The sequence below is a fragment of the Nicotiana attenuata genome, unplaced genomic scaffold, assembly GCF_001879085.1.
Source record: "Nicotiana attenuata strain UT unplaced genomic scaffold, NIATTr2, whole genome shotgun sequence".
NCBI lineage: Eukaryota > Viridiplantae > Streptophyta > Magnoliopsida > Solanales > Solanaceae > Nicotiana > Nicotiana attenuata.
Window position 1 is genome coordinate 198493 of NW_017672110.1, and position 19446 is coordinate 217938.

A 19446-nucleotide genomic window follows, 5' to 3' on the forward strand; every position below is an offset into this window, starting at 1 on the left:
AATGGGTCCAAAGAACATTCAAAGAGAGTGTAGTGGGAGTTAATACATCATGCCAAGACATACCTTCGCAAGAAACACTGGTGGATAAAGAACTAGCCAAAACTCCTGTTAAAAAATCTAGTGGAACCAAGTTTCCTAAGGCGAATGAGAGATTTCAGTGGAGTGGAGGTAGGTTATGGTCTGACCAAAGAGAAGAGGACTCTGACGAAGGAGAAGTCCTAGAGGGAGTTCCAGCAGATGAAGAGTCAGTGATTGATGAGCAAGAGGAAGAAGAGCAAAGTGAAAATGGAGAATCCATTGTCATAGCTGATAAATCTACTGATGTTAACGATAACAAGGTTAATAAGTAGTCAATTGTGCAGGAAGCAGCCAAAGAAAATCAATCTGATAATAGAACTGATGGGATTGATACAGGGAAGTCAGTTGGTAGGGGAGCTGAAGCTGGAGATCCAGGTGGAACAGATGTGATTGCTACTCTTGAGAAGATGGTTGATGATAATGCAAAGGCGCCTAGGAATGAGCAGAAGTCCAAAGTAAAACCTACTATTGAACCTAGAAGTATTGTTCCATCGGAACCCCCTCCCCCCCCCCCAGTTTAAATTGCTTAAGAGAGGAGAGGAACAAGCTATGATATCCAAATTTCAATAACCAAATACTGTTGATGCTTTAGGAGACACAGATGCCAATGGTGTCAGAATTGGCACCATTGGCAAAGACATGGATCAAGAAACATGGATCAAGAAACAACTGCACATAATTTATTAAATGTGGCTAGGTAGGGTGATTTATCACCTAGACACATTGAAAAGGAAAAATCGGCAGCAAAAGGCAGAAAGAAATGGCAGAAAGACAACACTAATGTGCTTACAGGAGGTGTTCAAAAAAGGAGGACTTTGATCAAATCCAATAATCAGTAATGGATGCTCTCATTTGGAATATAACATCTGTCAATACTCAACAAGCTTTTGAGAGGCTAATCAAAAATTTATAGGTCTAATGGAGCCTAAGCAACAAGCTAGAAAACTGGAGAAATACAGAAATAAAATTGGCGTTGCACAGGCAATCTCAAATGTGTCAAACAAGATTTGGGCCATTATAGATGAGGTCGTTGAGGCACAGTCATGTACGATATGGTACAACAGCTAACTTTAAGACTATTTCATACTGAATCACATGTGGAACTTGTTCTTACACTGGTATATGCCAATTGTGATGCCATTGAGAGTATAGTGTTATGGGATTCAATGTATGCAATGGCAAGTGATATGAATGTGCCATGGCTTGTAGGTGGTGACTTTAATGTCATTTGGGATGAAGAAGAAAAGTTTGGTGGATTATCAATGTCTTTGAATGAGATAGATGACTTTAGACACTGCATTAATACCTGCAACCTATTTGATCTAGGCTTCAAGGGTAGTATTTTTATATGGTGGAATGGGAGGGCAGAAGAAGATTGTATTTTCAAGAGGCTAGATAGATGTCTAGCAAATGCTGAATTTCAACAAACCTTCGCAGCAATAGAAGTTACACATTTGTCAAATATAGGCTTAGATCACAGTCCAATGCAACTTAACTGTGATATAGAAACTCCAACAGTAAAGAAACCTTTTAGGTTTTTGAACTTCTGGGTAGAACATGAGTTATTCAAAAAGATTGTGAAAGAGAACTGGAAAGCAGACTTCTATGCAAATCCATTCATTACGTTCAACCATAAGTTAAAGAAAGTAAAGAAGGCATTGTCAACATGGAGCAGGGAAACTTTTGGTGACATATTTCAGAAGGTAGCAAGTTTAGAAGAGGTAGTCAAGGTGCATGAGGCAGAATTCGAAGCCAATCCTACAAGGATGAATAGAGAAAGATTACAACAAGTTCAGGCAGAATTGATTGAAGTCCTTGCTTTGGAGGAGAAATACTGGGGGCATAAAGCAGGAATGACTTGGTTTGAAGATGGTGACAGGAACACCAAATTCTTCCATGTTCAAGTCAAGGGTCGAAGGAAAAGGCTACAGATCAAAAGGATCCAAAACAGTATAGGTAATTGGATTGAAGAAGATGAGGAAATTGTAGTGGAAGCAGTTAAGTTCTATGAAGAACAATTTACAGAAACCACATTGCCAACATCATTTGACATCATAAATGACATCTCATTACTGATAGATATGGAGCAGAACTCAGAACTGATGAGGCAACCAACAAAAGAAGAATTCAAAATGGCAGTGTTTGGTTTAAATGCAGATAGTACGACAAATTCTACCAGTCGTGTTGGGATATAATAGGAGATGATTTAGTTGATATGGTCAGAGCATTCTTTAATGGTCATGAACTACCAAAATGTGTGACTCACACAAATCTGGTATTGCTGCCAAAGAAAAAGGAGGTGACAACATTTTCAGATTTAAGGCCAATAAGCCTTAGTAATTTCTCCAACAAAGTAATCTCGAGGGTGATTCATGAGAGACTAGCGGGGTTACTGCCAAATATTATATCTAAGGAGCAAGCTGGCTTTGTGAAAGGGAGGAGCATTGTGGAAAATAATCTGCTAACACAAGAGATCATTAAGGATATAAGATTAAGAACCAAGGCTGGACCAAATATTGTGATGAAGTTCGACATGACTAAGGCATATGACAGGTTGTCTTGGTTATTTTTGACCAAAGTTCTTAGAAAAATGGGATTCTCAAAGAGATTCATTGGCATGGTGTTTGGGATAGTATCAAATAAGTGGTATTGAGTTCTTATTAATGGCTAAGCACGAGATTTCTTCAAGTCATCGAGGGGAGTCAAACAAGGAGATCCATTATCTCCTACATTGTTCATCATAGCTGTAGAAGCATTGTCGAGGGGTCTAAAATGCTTTACATTTAAATTTATACTTCTATGGATTTTGTTTAACCAAGTGGAGTCCAAAAATCAATCATTTAGCTTATGCGGATGATACGATCATATTTTCATTTTCTGACGCAATTTCATTGAGACTGATAATGGAAGCGTTGAATAAATATAAGACTACTTCTGGACAGTTAGTAAACAAGGCCAAGTCTGGAGTATACTTGCATCAAACTGTCAGATATTGAAGTGGCTAATAAAGTAGAGAGAATTACAGGAATCAAAAGGCAAGACTTTCCAATTATGTACCTAGGATGCCCTATCTTCTATGGTAGAAGAAAAATGGATATCAAGGGTTGATCACGAACTGCAGGGATGGAAAGGGAAGATGTTGTCTATTGGAGAGCAGTTTTGATTGCCCATGTTCTACAGAGTATGCCTATGCATTTACTATCTGGAGTCAACCCTCCAAACTCTATTATAAATAAACTTCACAAAATATTTGCACAGTTCTTTTGGAGCAGCTCAGTAGGGGGTAGTAACAGACATTGGGCATCATGGAACACTTTGTGTATTCCTGTTGAGGAAGGGGGATCAGTTTAAGATCATTGCATGATGTTTCAAAGACTTTGTTTCAAAGACTTTCCGTACGAAGCCTTCTCTGTGAAGCTCATTTATGAGCCAAAAATACTGCAAAAAACAAATTCAGTTGTTGTCCCATGGAGAAGAGGATCTCACATATGGAGAAAAATACTAGAATGCAGGGATTTAATAGAGCACCAAATAGCTTGGCATCCAAAGATGGGGTCCTCTTTATTCTGGTTTGACAATTGGACAGGCCCGGGAGCATTATATTTTGTGGTTCGACAAGACTTTGGGCTAGATGAATCAATACACAATGTTTATGATGTGTTTGAGGAAGGATCATATAATATAGACAAGCTACTGGAGATTTTACCTAAAGAATATGACTACACATTATTGAAAAGATCAAGCCACCTGCGATGCAAAATGTACTTGATGTGCCATACTGGATGCTGGAACCTCGAGGATTTTTTAGTGTGAGGACATCTTGGGATTATTTGAGAAGGAGAAATGAACGAAGAGTGGCCTAAAAGGTGATTTTGGTGAAGGGATTGCCATTCAAAATTTCCTTCTTTATGTGGAAAGTTTGGAAGGCAAAGCTTCCCCTAGATGACTTCATAAGGAGACTAGGCTATTTCATGCCCTCCAAATGTTGGTGCTGCAATCAATTAAACGAAGAAACTCTTCAGCATTTGTTATTCAACTCAAAGACAGCTAGAGATGTATGGAGATACTTCCTTTCGAGGGCAGGTATAAACATACAGGGATTGACAATGCATCATGCTATCACCAAATGTTGGACTGCCAAGGTATGTGATAGACTCAAACCTATTATGCAAGCATTGCCTTCATGTGTAGTTTGGGAATTATGGAAGAGAAGAAATAGCATGAAATATGGGGAATCTGTCTCAACTAGTCGTGTGATATATCAAGTGTCATCGACCCTGCAAGCACTTGTGAAAGTAAGGAAGCTAGGAATACATAATGTCCCACATAAATGGCATGAGCTCTTAGCAATGATGGAGAATTATACACCTAGATTAAAGGTCACAAAAGTAGTTTGGGAAATACTAGAAGAAGGCTGGATTAAGGTGAATACAGATGGTGCCTCGAGGGGAAATCCTGGCAGAAATGCAATTGGATTTTGTGTAAGGGATGAATATGGAGACATTGTGTTTTCAGAAGGGAAGGAGATAAATGAGGCAACAAATACTGAAGCAGAAGCTGTGGCTATTGTAGAAGCACTGAAATTTTGAATGCAGATATACCCTCAAGTGTATGTTCAAACTGACTCGATGCTTATGAAGAAGATTATGGAGGGATCGTGGAAGCCACCTTGGTGTATAGAAGAACAGATTGTGGAGATTATGCAACTGTTGAATGAAGGCAATTATGTAGTATCACACATTTTTAGAGAAGGAAATAAGTTGGTTGATCACCTTGCCAATTATCCTCAGATTTCTGGCATCTAGACACACAAAGGAGGAGAATAGTGAATGAGAATAAGTTACAATCTCCATATTTGAGGGTAAAGGTTGCCAAATATTAAAGCTTGAGGAGATTTGAATGGACACAGGAGTTATTGCTAGTTCAGCATATTCAAATCCTAATGGAGGAGGATATGTTGATCAAAGTTTTCACTAACATCGTTTTCGTTTTTGCAGGGAAAGCTACTGTACACATGACCTACTCTTTAATGAACTCCCAATTGGTGGTATTAGTACCTAGTACTCATTCCAATGGGAGGGATTTGAAGATAGGCACAAACATACCATCAAGGAAGATCACGCTGATGGATATTTTATCGCACAGACTTTGTGCTTTATGCAGTTGCTATAGGCAATTGAATCTGAAAAGAACAGGTGTGCTAAGGAATGAGAGACAATATCAGTGTGATACCTCAAGGATACAGGAAACAAGATCCATAACAATTCAATTGGATAATCAGTGGAAATCCCACACACAGGTCATGGATAAAGGTTGGTATGGATTTGTACAACACTGGTGCATGGGGGGACAATGCAATCATGAGAGTGGAGTGTGAGGCCCCGCAAAATGTTTGGCTCAAAACCTAGTATCTTGTGGTGTCAACTCCGAATCAAAAGAATCAATTTTCCAGAAAAATGCAATTCTGCGGCCAGAATGCGGTCGCAGATCTAATATGCGGACCGCATTTCTGCCGCAGAGTGAAACAGAAGAATTGTAAAATTAGTGTTGAAAATGCGGTCTATTATGCGATCGCATAACCAATATGCGGATTTGTGAAGGTCAGTTCTGCGGTGCATAATGCGACCGCATAATAGGAATGCGGACCGCATTCCTGTCGCAGACCCAAACAGACCCCTCAGAGTTTTGGGGGCACATCTGCGATCGCATCTGCGGACCGCATTTCGATTCTGCGATCGCAGAATGCGATCGCAGATCTTGCTCGGCTTCTTTTTTTTCTAAATTTTAAAAAACTCGACCCCTTTTGTAATAAAACACCCAACCCCTCATTCTTTAACGATCTTCTGCACAAAATAAGAGAGGGGAAGAGAGGGTCTTGAGAGAGAAAGTCATCTCCTCCAAAATTTGATTCTTCAAAACTATCCGGGCAGGGAAATCTCAAGCTTATCTTCATCCCCTTTCTCTTGCAGGTAAAATCCCTAACCCTTTTCATTGAATTTCAGGTTTAAACTAAGGGGGTGGAGTCTCATGCATTGGTTCTTGAAAATAATGGTTAAAATTGTGCATGCATGTTTATTAAAACAAAAAACCTAGTGGGAGTAATTGGGTGGGAGCAAAGACTTATACAAAGAAGGGGTTGATAACCTAAGTATGTTCGGGTAGTGATTTTGAACCTTGAATTCTAAGTTACGAGTATTAATTTGTGCACTATATTGCCGTTGCTAGATTTTTGGTGAATTGGAAGTAGAAATTAAAAAGGGATTCAACTCCAGGTATGTATGGCTAACTTTAACCTTTGTAAAATCTCCATGCTTGGTGTCCAAATACTTGGTATGTGATATCTTCATGGATTAGTTGTAAAGTTAAACTCTTGTGAGTAGTATGTGTTTTCTTGTGTAAACCATTTGTGAATTCATGTCAATGTTGTGTCTTAAACGTTGTTGGTTAAGACGTCCGATATGGTTGTGTAAGTAAATGGCAATAAACCAAGTTGTAATTGCGAATGTGTGATGTGGTAAGAACTTTGGATTAAATGATGGAAAGGAATCGAAATTGGTGATATTGAAATAACTGTGGTAACATCCTTTGTGCCTAGCTGTGGAAAATTATTGCTGTGATTTAAATGGTACAACGGGCTGTTGAAAAAGATGGAAATGGCATTGATAGTCATATAAACTCTGTGTGAGTTGTGTTGTTGTTCTTTGAGATGTGTTGCTGTTGTTGTTGGGATTTGCTGTTGATTATTCCTGAAACTTGTTGCTGTTCTCCTTGTAAATTGTTGTTGTTGTGCTATTGTTTGTGAATTGTGATTGCTCGGTGGGATCGGGTTGCGCGCGCAACACGAAGTAATAAGGTGTGGGTTGTGGTGATAAGGGTGGCCAAGGTAATAAGGGTGGCCGAGGTAATATGGATGGAGAGTGATCGATATCACTATTGAAATGAAACATGAGAACATTGTGAAATTGAAAATGTGGAAATGATGATGGGGAAAAGGAGAGATTGTCAACTTGTTTGCCTTGATTGTTTTTTTTTCTTTCCTTGTGTGTATTCAATTGCTGTTTCCCTCTATTGTTGTTATTCGTGTACGGTTTGAGGTTACTCAGGGTAAAGTTTGTTATACATACCAATAAAATTCAAATGTACTGACGTCCCTTTTGCCGGGGGCGCTACATTCGTGTTATGATTGTAGGTGGATCCGTAGCAGGTACTCCAGTCCACCGATCGTAGCTCCCCTTCGTCTTCCATCAGCTTTCTGGTGAGCCCCCTTCCTCTCGGGGCCCTGCGTGGCTCAGGCCGCTTGTTTCCGGAGTTTTATTTTGATTTTTGTGTAAGGTATAGCCGGAGCCTTGTTACCGGCAAATACTATATTATCCTGTTGTACTTTTAGAGGCTCCGTAGACAGTAGATGTGGGTTAGAAACTTGTGTAAATCCGTGTTTTCATACGTTGGTAACGAGTTGGTGATTTCACTACTATTATGTAAGTATGTATGTGTTTTGTAAACTAAAAAGTCTTCTTAATTAATTATTTGGCAAATCCTTGGAATAATTGAGTAAGGAAAACGTGGGGTAACATGTGGATTAGGAAAGGCATCCAGGTTCGCTTGGCTGGGGCTACCCGGTCGGGCGCCGGTCATGTCCCTCGAATTTGGGGCGTGACAAACTTGGTATCAGAGCCTAAGGTTTTAAGGAGTCCTAGGATGTCTCGGAGCCGTGACTAGTAGAGCCCTACTTATAGGTGTGAACTCGACCACATCTATAAGTGGGGGGCTGCATGGACATTTAGGAAAATTTCCCACTTCCTTGTTATTCTGTATCGTGCGGTGAAGTGAAATGTGAAAGTATCTATATCTAACTCGTGCGTTGTTCCGAACTTTTTCAGTAATGGCACCTAAGAGGAGAGCTAGACTCGGCCTTGGGGCCAATGCCACCCCGAGAGAGGCTATGAATCATGTACCTGATGCCGTGGGTGAGAGTGACTCCCCAGCCTTGAACCTACCTGGCCCGTCTGTCCTAGACCAAAGTGTTCCTGTTCCTGCAGCGGCAGAGGGTGCCACCATCCCTCCCGCCGATATTCCTGATTCTGGCACCGTTCCAGCTCCTGGTCCCGAGGTTTCTGATGCGGACCTTAGAGGAGCCATCCATATGTTGACCCAGTTAGTGGCTGCTCAGGCCCAGAGATCTCACGATGCCCCTACATCCTCTAGCGGACAGGGAGATTCTACCAGCTCCAGAGTTAACCAGTTTTTGCAGTTGGCCCCCCCGGAGTTCTCAGGCACAGACCCAGAGGCCGATCCGTAGGAATTTCTTGATGAAATGTATAAGACCCTCCGAGTGATGAAAGCTTCTGAGACAGAGGGAGTTGAATTGGCATCATATAGGTTGAAGGGAGCAGCGTACTCATGGTTCGAGATGTGGGAGGACTCCCGTGGGGAGGGAGGACCTCCGGCCAGATGGGATGAGTTTGTAGATGCGTTCATGGACCAGTTCTTGCCTGCTGAGACAATAGCAGCCCGTGCCACTGAGTTTGAGACCCTCAAGCAGGGCAGTATGAGTATCTGGGAGTACCACATGGAGTTCGGGAGATTGTCCAAGTATGCTCCTCAGTTAGTGTCGACCATGGCTGCTAGAGTTCGGCGACTTGTTCAGGGCCTTAGTCCCTTGGTAGTAAATGAGGCTGCTACAGCGGCCCTACACTCGGATATGAACTATGGAAAGATTGTGGGATTCGCTCAGGCCACGGAGGCGAGGAAGTTGAAGATTCGGGCGGAAAGGAAGAATAGCAGCAGGGCCCGATCAGCGGGTCACTCAGGGAGATCAGCTCAGGGAAGAGGGTCTTCAGGGCCGTCCCAGTCATATGCTCAATCCTCAGCGAGCGCACCACCATCTCTGCACAGTTATCAGCAGAGCAACCGCATGAGACCAGGTTCAGACAGTAGGAGACACCATCAGTCTGGTCGTTCAGGAGGGAGATCACAGCAGCAGGGGAGGGCTGCATGCCCAAAGTGTGGGAGATTTCATACAGAGACTTGCTACTTGGATATCCCGGTGTGTTTCAGATGCGGGGTGAGAGGTCATATTCAGCGAGACTGTCATGTGCCCAGTCAGGGCATGGGTAGGGGATCTACTCAGTCATCCGGTTCTTCAGTCGCCATACCATCTGTGCGTCCTCCAGCCCCAGCAGGCCGTGGTACCGTTAGGGGTGGAGCTCGTGGTAGAGGTGGACCCAGCCGGTTCTACGCTTTGAGTGGTCGTCAGAGTGTAGAGGCTTCTCCAGATGTGGTTACAGGTATCTTGTCTGTTCAGGCCATTAATTATTATGCTCTTATAGATCCGGGGTCCTCTTTGTCTTATGTCACCCCATTCATTGCTTCAAGCTTTGGGATAGAACCCGAACAGCTTCATGAGCCGTTCTCTGTATCGACTCCGGTTGGTGATTCTATTACAGCCGCGCGAGTTTATAGGAATTGTGTTGTCACGGTGTGTGGTCGTATTACCACGACCGATCTTATCGAGCTTGGAATGGTGGATTTTGATGTTATTATGGGGATGGACTGGCTTTATTCGTGCTTTGCCAAACTTGATTGTCGAACGAGAGTCATGAGAATCGAGTTCCCTAATGAGCCGGTTATCGAGTGGAAAGGGAATGATGTGGTGCCGAAGGGTAGGTTTATTTCCTACCTTAAGGCTTCAAAGATGATTAAGAAGGGATGTATCTATCATTTGGTCCGGGTGGCGGACACCACTTCAGAAGTGTCTACCCCCGAGTCCGTGCCAGTCGTGAATGAGTTTCTCGAAGTATTTCCGGACGAGCTTCAAGGGATTCCGCCAGATAGGGAGATTGATTTCGGGATTGATGTATTTCCAGATGCGCAACCAATATCTATTCCACCATACAGAATGGCTCCAGCGGAGTTAAGGGAGTTAAAGGAGCAGTTGAAGGATTTATTAGAAAAGGGGTTCATACGGCCGAGTGTGTCGCCGTGGGGTGCTCCGGTTCTCTTTGTCAGGAAGAAGGATGGGTCGCTCCGGATGTGTATTGATTATCGGAAGCTCAACAAAGCCACCATCAAGAATAAATATCCTCTGCCTCGAATAGATGATTTGTTCGACCAATTGCAAGGTGCAAGGTTCATCTCCAAAATTGATCTACGGTCCGGGTATCACCAATTGAAGATTAGGGAGCAGGATATTCCCAAGACCGTTTTCAGAACTCGCTATGGTCACTTTGAATTCTTGGTCATGTCTTTTGGGCTAACCAACGCCCCGGCAGCCTTTATGGATCCTATGAATCGTGTCTTCAAGCCATTTCTAGACTCCTTCGTGATTGTTTTTATTGACGACATCCTTGTGTATTCACGGAGCTGGGAGGATCGTGCCGGTCACCTCAGGGCAGTTCTGCAGACTCTTCATCAGCACCAGTTATATGCTAAATTTTCAAAATGTGAGTTTTGGTTGGAGTCCGTTGCCTTTTTGGGTCATGTTGTTTCTAGTGAAGGGATTCAGGTAGACCCCCAAAAGATTGCAACAGTAAAAGATTGGCCTAGACCCACGACCCCGACGGAGATTCGTAGCTTCTTGGGTTTAGCAGGGTATTATCGGAGGTTTGTGGAGGGATTCTCTGCCCTCGCCTCCCCATTGACTAAGTTGATGCAGAAAGCAATTAAGTTCCAATGGTCCGACGCTTGTGAGAAAAGTTTTCAGGAACTGAAGTCAAGGTTGACCTCGGCACCAATATTGACCTTGCCGGAAGGCACGGAAGGATTTGTGGTTTATTGCGATGCCTCCAGGGTTGGTTTGGGGTGTGTGTTGATGCAACATGGTAAAGTTATAGCGTATGCTTTGAGTCAGCTCAAGAATCACGAGAAGAATTATCTGACACATGATTTGGAGCTTGCGGTAGTTGTGTTTGCTTTGAAAATATGGCGGCATTATCTTTATGGGGTCCTTATGGATGTGTTCTCAGACCACAAGAGTCTCCAGTATTTTTTCAAGCAGAAGGAATTGGATTTAAGGCAGCGACAGTGGTTAGAATTACTCAAGGATTATGATATGAACATTTTGTACCATCCAGGGAAGGCGAACGTGGTGGCCGACGCTCTCAGTCGGAAATTTATGGGTAGTTTGGCTCATTTGGGAGTGGATCAAAGGCCCTTGGCTCGGGAGGTTTATCAATTGGCCAGTCTAGGGGTTTGTATTTCGACATCAGACGAGGGGAATGTTATGGTACATAATGGAGCAGAATCGTCACTCGTAGCGGAAGTCAAGGAAAAGCAATTTATCGATCCAGCATTGGCTCAAATGAAGGAAGCAGTTTTGAGTAACAAGACTTCGGCATTTTCACTCGGCGACGAGGATGGTGTATTGCGGTGTCAAGGTAGGCTGTGTGTTCCGGATGTGGATAAGCTTCGGGAGAGGGTAATGGCGGAGGCTCATAATTCCAGGTATTCCGTGCATCCAGGTTCTACGAAAATGTATCATGACCTCAAGGAGATTTATTGGTGGAACGGTATGAAGAGGGGTGTGGCAGACTTTGTATCTAAGTGTCCGAATTGTCAGCAAGTGAAGGCTGAGCATCAGCGGCCCGGTGGGCTAACTCAGCTTATGGAAATACCAATGTGGAAATGGGAGATGATCAACATGGATTTCGTGGTAGGATTACCTCGCACTCTGCGCAAGTTTGACTCGATTTGGGTAATAGTGGATCGACTCACCAAATCAGCTCACTTCTTGCCCGTCAAGTCCACCGATAGTGCAGAACAATACGCTAAGTTGTATATCAAGGAGATAGTAAGGCTTCATGGCACTCCACTTTCTATTATCTCGGATCGAGGGGCCCAGTTCACAGCTAATTTTTGGAAGAAATTTCAGCAAGGTTTGGGTACTCAGGTGAATCTCAGCACAGCTTTCCATCCACAGACTGATGGTCAAGCGGAGTGGACTATTCAGACGCTTGAAGATATGTTGCGGGCTTGTGTCTTGGATTTCAAAGGCAATTGGGATGATCACTTGCCACTTATAGAATTTGCTTACAATAATAGCTTTCATGCTAGCATTCGAATGGCCCCATTTGAGGCATTGTACGGAAGGAGGTGTAGGTCTCCGATCGGATGGTTTGAAGTGGGTGAAGCAGAATTAATAGGACCGGATCTTGTGCACCAGGCCGTGGAGAAAGTTAAAGTCATTCAGGAAAGGATGAAAACTGCTCAGAGTCGCCAGAAATCCTATGCGGACGTTCGTCGAAGAGAATTGGAGTTTCAAGTCAATGATTGGGTGTTCTTGAGGGTATCTCCTATGAAGGGAGTCATGCGATTCGGGAAGAAAGGTAAGTTAAATCCTAGGTACGTCGGGCCGTACCGGATCGTTCAAAGGGTAGGGCAGGTGGCCTATAGGTTGGAATTGCCTCCCGAAATGTCATTAGTGCATCCGGTGTTCCATGTGTCCATGTTGAAGAAAGTGGTTGGAGATCCATCCACCATCGTGCCAGTCGAGGCTATCGAGGTTAATGAAGAACTGTCATATGAAGAAGTTCCGGTTGCCATTCTTGATAGACAAGTCCGTAAGTTGAGAAATAAGGAAGTTGCCTCAGTTAAGGTGTTGTGGTAAAGTCAACAAGTTGAGGAAGCTACATGGGAAGCGGAGAAAGAAATGAAAGAGAAATATCCCCATCTATTTGATCAAGTCTAGAAGAAATTATGTGTCTATTTCTAAAACAACTACCATTGTGTCCAAGTTGATTCCTTCCTAAATGCTAGTGAAGTCCCTCTAGATGTGCAAGACTTATAGGTGTAGGGATTGTTTCAAGTCATGTGAACATTTCTTTGGTAAATGAGCATTGCTAATACAATGTTTGGTTCATGTATTTTCTTTTCCGCATAACTAAACATGTATAAGTTATGAGGGAATCTATGTATTATTTATGCAAGGTAGAAGGTGGAATAACTTATACATAATTAGTAATACTTGTATTAAAACACAAAATGACAAGAATACCCTTTATTCAAACTTGTAATTTTTTGTTTAAAAAAATATATTTAAACTATACTAACAATTTTAATAAAAATAAAGTAAGCTAATAATAAATAACACTCATATTACATTTATATTACTAATCCTTATATAACTACCGCATAACTAATCCCCGCATAATTAATCCATGCATAACTAATCCCAACATAACTCAACCTTGCATAACTTATCCCTGCATAACTAATACCTGCATTACTTATTCCTGCATAACTAATACATACATAACTAATACCTGCATAACTAATACATGTATAACTAATACCTGCATAACTCTAACCGGTAACCAAACGACCCCTATGTGTTCAGTCATATAATATTCGATTATTTCAATGTGACATGTACTCACATGTTTAAGTTATACCTTTCCCCATCGTTCATGATTACTAGTCTGTTTGAGTTTGGATAACACTCAAAGCTCACGTACGAAATAGTATGCAGTCTTGAAAAAAAACGAATTTTTGAAAGTTATTGTATTTGAATATGCATTTTATTTTTCTTAAAAGAAGTTAAAGTTGTGTTAGTAAAAAAAAAAAAATTCACGCAAAAATTAACCCAAACCAATATTTGGAATTTTCTTCAAATATTTTTCAAAAACTGATCAAGTTTCGTAAACAAACAATATTTTTTATTTACTTTAAAACAAATTAGTCAAAATCTATGTCCAAACATGAACTTAATCTTATCTTCACAGATTTCCAAGTTCCTATATATTCTACATGCTTGCTCCAGCCGTGAATAAGTGTTTGTTTATCAACTGACTCATTATTCTAGTTCCAAACTTGAAATATGAAATTGAAAAATATATTTTAGGAGTTTCTTAGATTTTTATTCACAAAATTTCGATTGTGTTTTCATGCTCAAACGTAACAACTTTCAAATTTTCTTTTTCAACTTAACTTCAAATGGGGGAATCAAGCACCCCTTTTAGATGTAGATTTTGGCTATATTTTTCAAACAAAAAAAAAAAAGTTGAAAACATTGTTTGTTCATGGAATTTGATTAGTTTTTGAAAAAGAAAATTTCAAGTTCCCAAAAGTTTGTTTAGAACAATTTTTGGGTAAAACTTTTTCTTCAACTCACAAAACTTTAATTTTTTCCAAATAAAATACATGCCCAAACACAACTTCTAAAATTATTTTTTCAAGTTTCAGCCAAATCTATGTCCAAGCGCTAGCTTGGACATAGATTTCACTTTATAGTAGTGAAATCTATAAATTCATAGTAGTCCAGTTGGTTAGCTGGCTAAACTTTTACTTTATCGGTGAGGATTTGATTCCCCATCTTGAAATCCCCTCCCCGGTGTTCCCTTCCCCTATCCCCTATATATAATTAAAATAATTGAATAAAAATTAACTTTAAATGTTTTTTTTTTTAAAAATCCAACTAATTCATGTCTAGACGCTATAAATAAATATAACATATATTCTCTCCAACAATTTAAACTCTTAGATGAAATTGTTACGCAAATCATAATAAATTAAATAAAAGAAGTATGCTTCCACCTTTCTTTTCCTCTGTTATTGGGATATCAGAACATGAATTGTTACCTTGAGAGGGGTTTCTGGTGTAAGTGTAATGATCTTGAGAGCTTTTTCTTCTTCTCTCATTATGTCCTGCTAGTCTCCTCCTGCAACTCCTTTTTGACTCATCAAACTCACTCACTAAATGAAACCTTCATTTATAATTAATTCCCAAAAAAAAAAATTCATCAGCAACAGCAGCAGAAAATGTTACTTCCTGATCTACTATATGGGCTAAGACATATACAGAGATTAAGAGATGTTGGTGCAACTGCTATATATGATAAACAGCAATACCGCAATATTCTATCAACATGAGTACCGGATAGTTGTACCTCAGAGAAATGTGAATAAAATGAAGAAGTTTGAGAAAATTCTTCTAAGTAACCCATTTTAAAAGTCAAACAAGGAAAAAAAAAAAACCAAAAAAAAACCCGCCAAAAAAAAGGAAAGAAGCTTTTACTCTTAATCTCAGATTTAAGTATCATTGTATTTTAAATTGACACATTTTCCAAGTTACTAATATCGCTTTTATATTTGTGAGTTTAATTACTGACAACGTAAAAAAAATTGATACATTATCAGGTACCTAAGTGATAACTACTCACATATAATTTATCCATAAAAGATAGGACTAGTAACATAGAAAACATTGTTTGTTGCTTGTTATAACAATTTAAATACATTGATAAACTTTTTATGCCATGAGTATATATTAATTAATAAAAACAAATAATACATAAGTAACTTAATAATAACAAGTTAATTAAAACATTTGATAATTTATATTGATGGTATGTTTTCGTTATTAATGTATACTTCAAACTTAAAATCATGAAATAATGCAGACCTGCTACACTGTTGACAGAAGCGTTGTTCAAGGCCAAGAACCACAACTTAGGAGCCTTAGCATGCATTGCACACACTTTATGTCGTCTGTGATAAACCTTGGCATTCACCAGTGCCACCTGACACCTCGGCGCCACCGCCACCGCCGCCCCATCACCACCAGGGAAATGTTGTTTCCCTCTCTTGTTCATAACAAAGCCGACCACCTCTCCACCACCCTGAGGCGGCTCATAATTTTCAGTACAATGCCTTTTCCCCAAGTTAAGGTTCAAACACATCAAATTATGGTCCCTTTCTCGTTGGATAAAGTATTCGCTACCGCGTACAATACTTGTATTCACTCGTCTTGTTATTAATTCGGAACTGTTGGGCTGACACGTGTAGTCAAACGTCTGCCCAATGGTAATTGGATCTTGGTTAAATGTGTTGTTATAATTCTACTGAATCAACTGGGACTTGGATGAATTAGTACTAGTAGAAGTACTACCAAGTTGCCAAAAGTCCCATGCATGAGTAGAATTACTATTTTGTCCCCCATTTCCACCATTGTTGCTGCTGCAGCTTTCAATACTGTTGCTGAAAAAGTTCCAACCCCCATTTTCCATTGCTTATTTTGTGTATTTTTTTTTTTCTGGAAGTAGATTAAAGGTACAGTACTATGGTCTGGGAAAGGCTAAGTAGTACTTTTCTGAATTAATGTAATGGATTGGATAGTTTGTGGAGTGTGGTAAGGGACTCCTTATATTTACTGCTGAATTAAAAATTTAATGCAGTAGCACTTTATTCGTTCCATTTTAGATGACAATTTTTCTCTACATTTTATAATTAAAAACTACACTTTAGATATATAATTTTTTGTTTTATCTTTGACAACATATTCTCTTAGTGACAGAATTCTTGAGACTATTAAGTTCTAGGGACAGTCTCCTTATATATGCTAAGAGTTTTGTACAAATAAAAATTGTTTACAAGAATATATATATATATATATATATAAAAAGAGAGAAGATTTCCTGCAAGAATTGTTAGAAAAAGTGCGAGAAAGGATATAAATTGGTCATGTTTTTATTTTTATATCTAAATATTATATTCTTTAATTAAAATATAAGAATAATTTATATCCCATCAATGAACAGAGGAGCAATTTGTAGGTGTGTACATGAGGGGAGAAAGTTGGGGTCCGGGTCATACTGGGTGATCGTAATAGCGACAGAAGTCTACTATCAAGCATGGTGAGGCGGGAGGTGTACACCCGCCACTCTGTGGGAAGGGAATAGAGCGATAAGAACGGTGTAGCCAATGACCGTCTCGTGGTCAATGTTGTTGGTCTGTAGTGCCTCTGTCCGTGCTGGTCTTTGTAATGAGCAATCGTTCGGCGATAGATGTAGGATACTGTCCGATCTCTGGCTTCCTGGTAGTCATTTGAGTTTGTCTAGTCCCTTCACTTGTCCGCCCATTTGATTGAACGAAGCAATGTCGCTTCTGTTTTTATCATTGCGGCCGCTGCTCTGGGGGTTGTGCATTTGAATCGCAATGGCGGGTTTGATCTTTGGGTGATTGGGTATAGTGAAATTTTCATCGACCGAAGGAATTTCCTCACCCTGCACCAACTTCTAACCTTTCATTTTTTATTGTGCGGTAAGCCGGGGTTGCGTGTGCGTTAGTCACTCTGGAGTAATATTGAGCCGAGCGCCGGCGAGTAAGAAGATGCCTGGCCATTAATCGAGTTCATCTGGGTATGCGGAAAAGAAAGAAGAAACTTTTGACAATGGGAGTGTTATTCGAGAAATCAATGATGAAATATGATCGGGAAGAATAGGGAAAATGGCGATTTGGACAGAAGAAAAGGTTTTTGGCTCTTCGAGGAAATTATTCTCTTAAGAAGAACATTGAAATCATGTATATAGTAAACAAAATTTACACATCTTCTCCAGGTATTTTGTGGGTGTGATTAGTGACGGATTTCTGGCTCGCACGAGGGACCCAAACTGATTGCCATTCAATACTTGTACTCGTGCACTTGGATATGCGATTCAGTGTTTGTCATGAAAGATCGGTGCGCGCATTACGAACGACTGCGGCGGGAGACGCTTATGTGTCCACTCGCCATCTCAACCAGTGTGCGAATTGCGAAACTCTTTTAAAGGGCCCCTCCAGAGTCACTTTGCCGGGCTTCAGTAGTTTTCGCGCTTGCCTCCAGCTCGAGGTCGTACCTCGACTGCTACGACCTCTGCGGAGCGTATACCGGAGGGACTAACTGGTTTATATGACTAGATTATCGGTCCGATTTTCGACCTGAGTGTGGGATCAACCCCATCACGACCACTTTGTAGTAGATGGTCAATGCTTTCGCTTTGTTGTGTGAGGCTGACTTAGTTGTCAGGCTGTGGTCCGTGTAATACAGACGGATGGGGGATTGTTTTGTTTGTGTGGATACGTCTCCAAACAAAAAGGAGGGGCCCTGCTGTGGTGGCTCTGGCTTAGGTGGGTGTTCGGGTGGTGAGATGAAACAAGCCTGATGCTATAGAGGATACCAAGGGAAGAACCTCGCAAGGGGGGCTTTCTTCTTTCTACACAACTCTGAATACTCAAAATAAAAAGATATACTCCATAAGTGGAGTCCAAAACAAAGATCGAGTGTAAGATCTGAAGAGCTTCCGGTTCAAGGAGAAGCAGGTCAAGTCAACCTTTAAATATGATTTAAAATCACTGGTTATATGTTTCCATAATTGATTATTTCAATGTCTCAAGTTGGTCTGCTTGGTCGGTCCATCTTCAATTGTGTTGTTCAGTTGGTTGATTAATTTATGATTATCTTTGGAGTGTATTTTCCGGCTTTTGGATTATTTCGATTGATTTTGCTTGAAGAGATTATTCGATGGGTTGGCATTTTCATGTGCAAAACAAATAATTAGCGTATACTCTAAGCGTGTGGAACATCAGATATCGTCTTTTTAATACTGGGGGGTCTAAATCAATAAGTTGTACATATTCAATGAATTTCTTAAGATAAATACATGGTTTGAACAAAAGTTACTTGAGTTCGCCGACCGTCGTGCACACTACTGCCCCGGTCCACATCTGTAGATTTGGTTGAAACCTGAAAAAGAATTTTTGAAGTTGTGTTGAAAAATAACTTTTGGAAGTTGAAGTTGTGTTTGGCATCATCGTTGGATTTTTATGTATGAAAAAAATTAAGTTTTGTAGCCAGGTGGAGTGGGAGTAAAATCTCTTGGCCAAACAACTGGCTCGGCTAAACTAACTTGTGATGATATAAAAAAATTCAATTCTATTTTCAAACAAATTGCTCATATTCTATCGGAACAAACAGCGTTTCCGATTTTGGCATTTTTTTTTTTGTTTTTTTGAAAGAATAAATAATTAGCCAAATAGTATTTTGACACGGCGGAGCTACTATGTGATATTATGCCAATCTCATGCCGTGCAACTTATTTATCCTTCTATTGTGCGAGTCCAGTATCACTCGCTTAGTGTTCTGGCTTCGAGCTTACGTATCGTCTGCTCTTCTTAAAAAGCTTCTAACCCTAGTCCGCAGAAGTAGTAATTCTAGTAGAATATACAGTTATCATGCTATCTCTCCACAACAGTCCACTCGTCTCCAGCTTATCCCCATCCCTACCCCACCTCAATAATCTTTTTCCGTGTCCACTTTAATTTGACAATTTTCTTTATTGATTGCCAGATATCTCTTGCTTTCGGCATTAATCCATATGGTGGACGTAGGGTTTTCATCAAATAGTTTCTAAAAGTTAAAAATAAAAAAAAAGTATTGAAAAAGATTCAGAAAATTGGTTAACATTTAACATATATATGTATATTAACAGTGATCACTTGATAACATAGCTGTAATCTTATAGACGAAGGGGCATTCAGCATCGAACCCTTCCATGTCCCTAGCTTCGTCCCTAACATTGATAGATGATTATAGGTTCAATTGAGTTCAGTATTTTG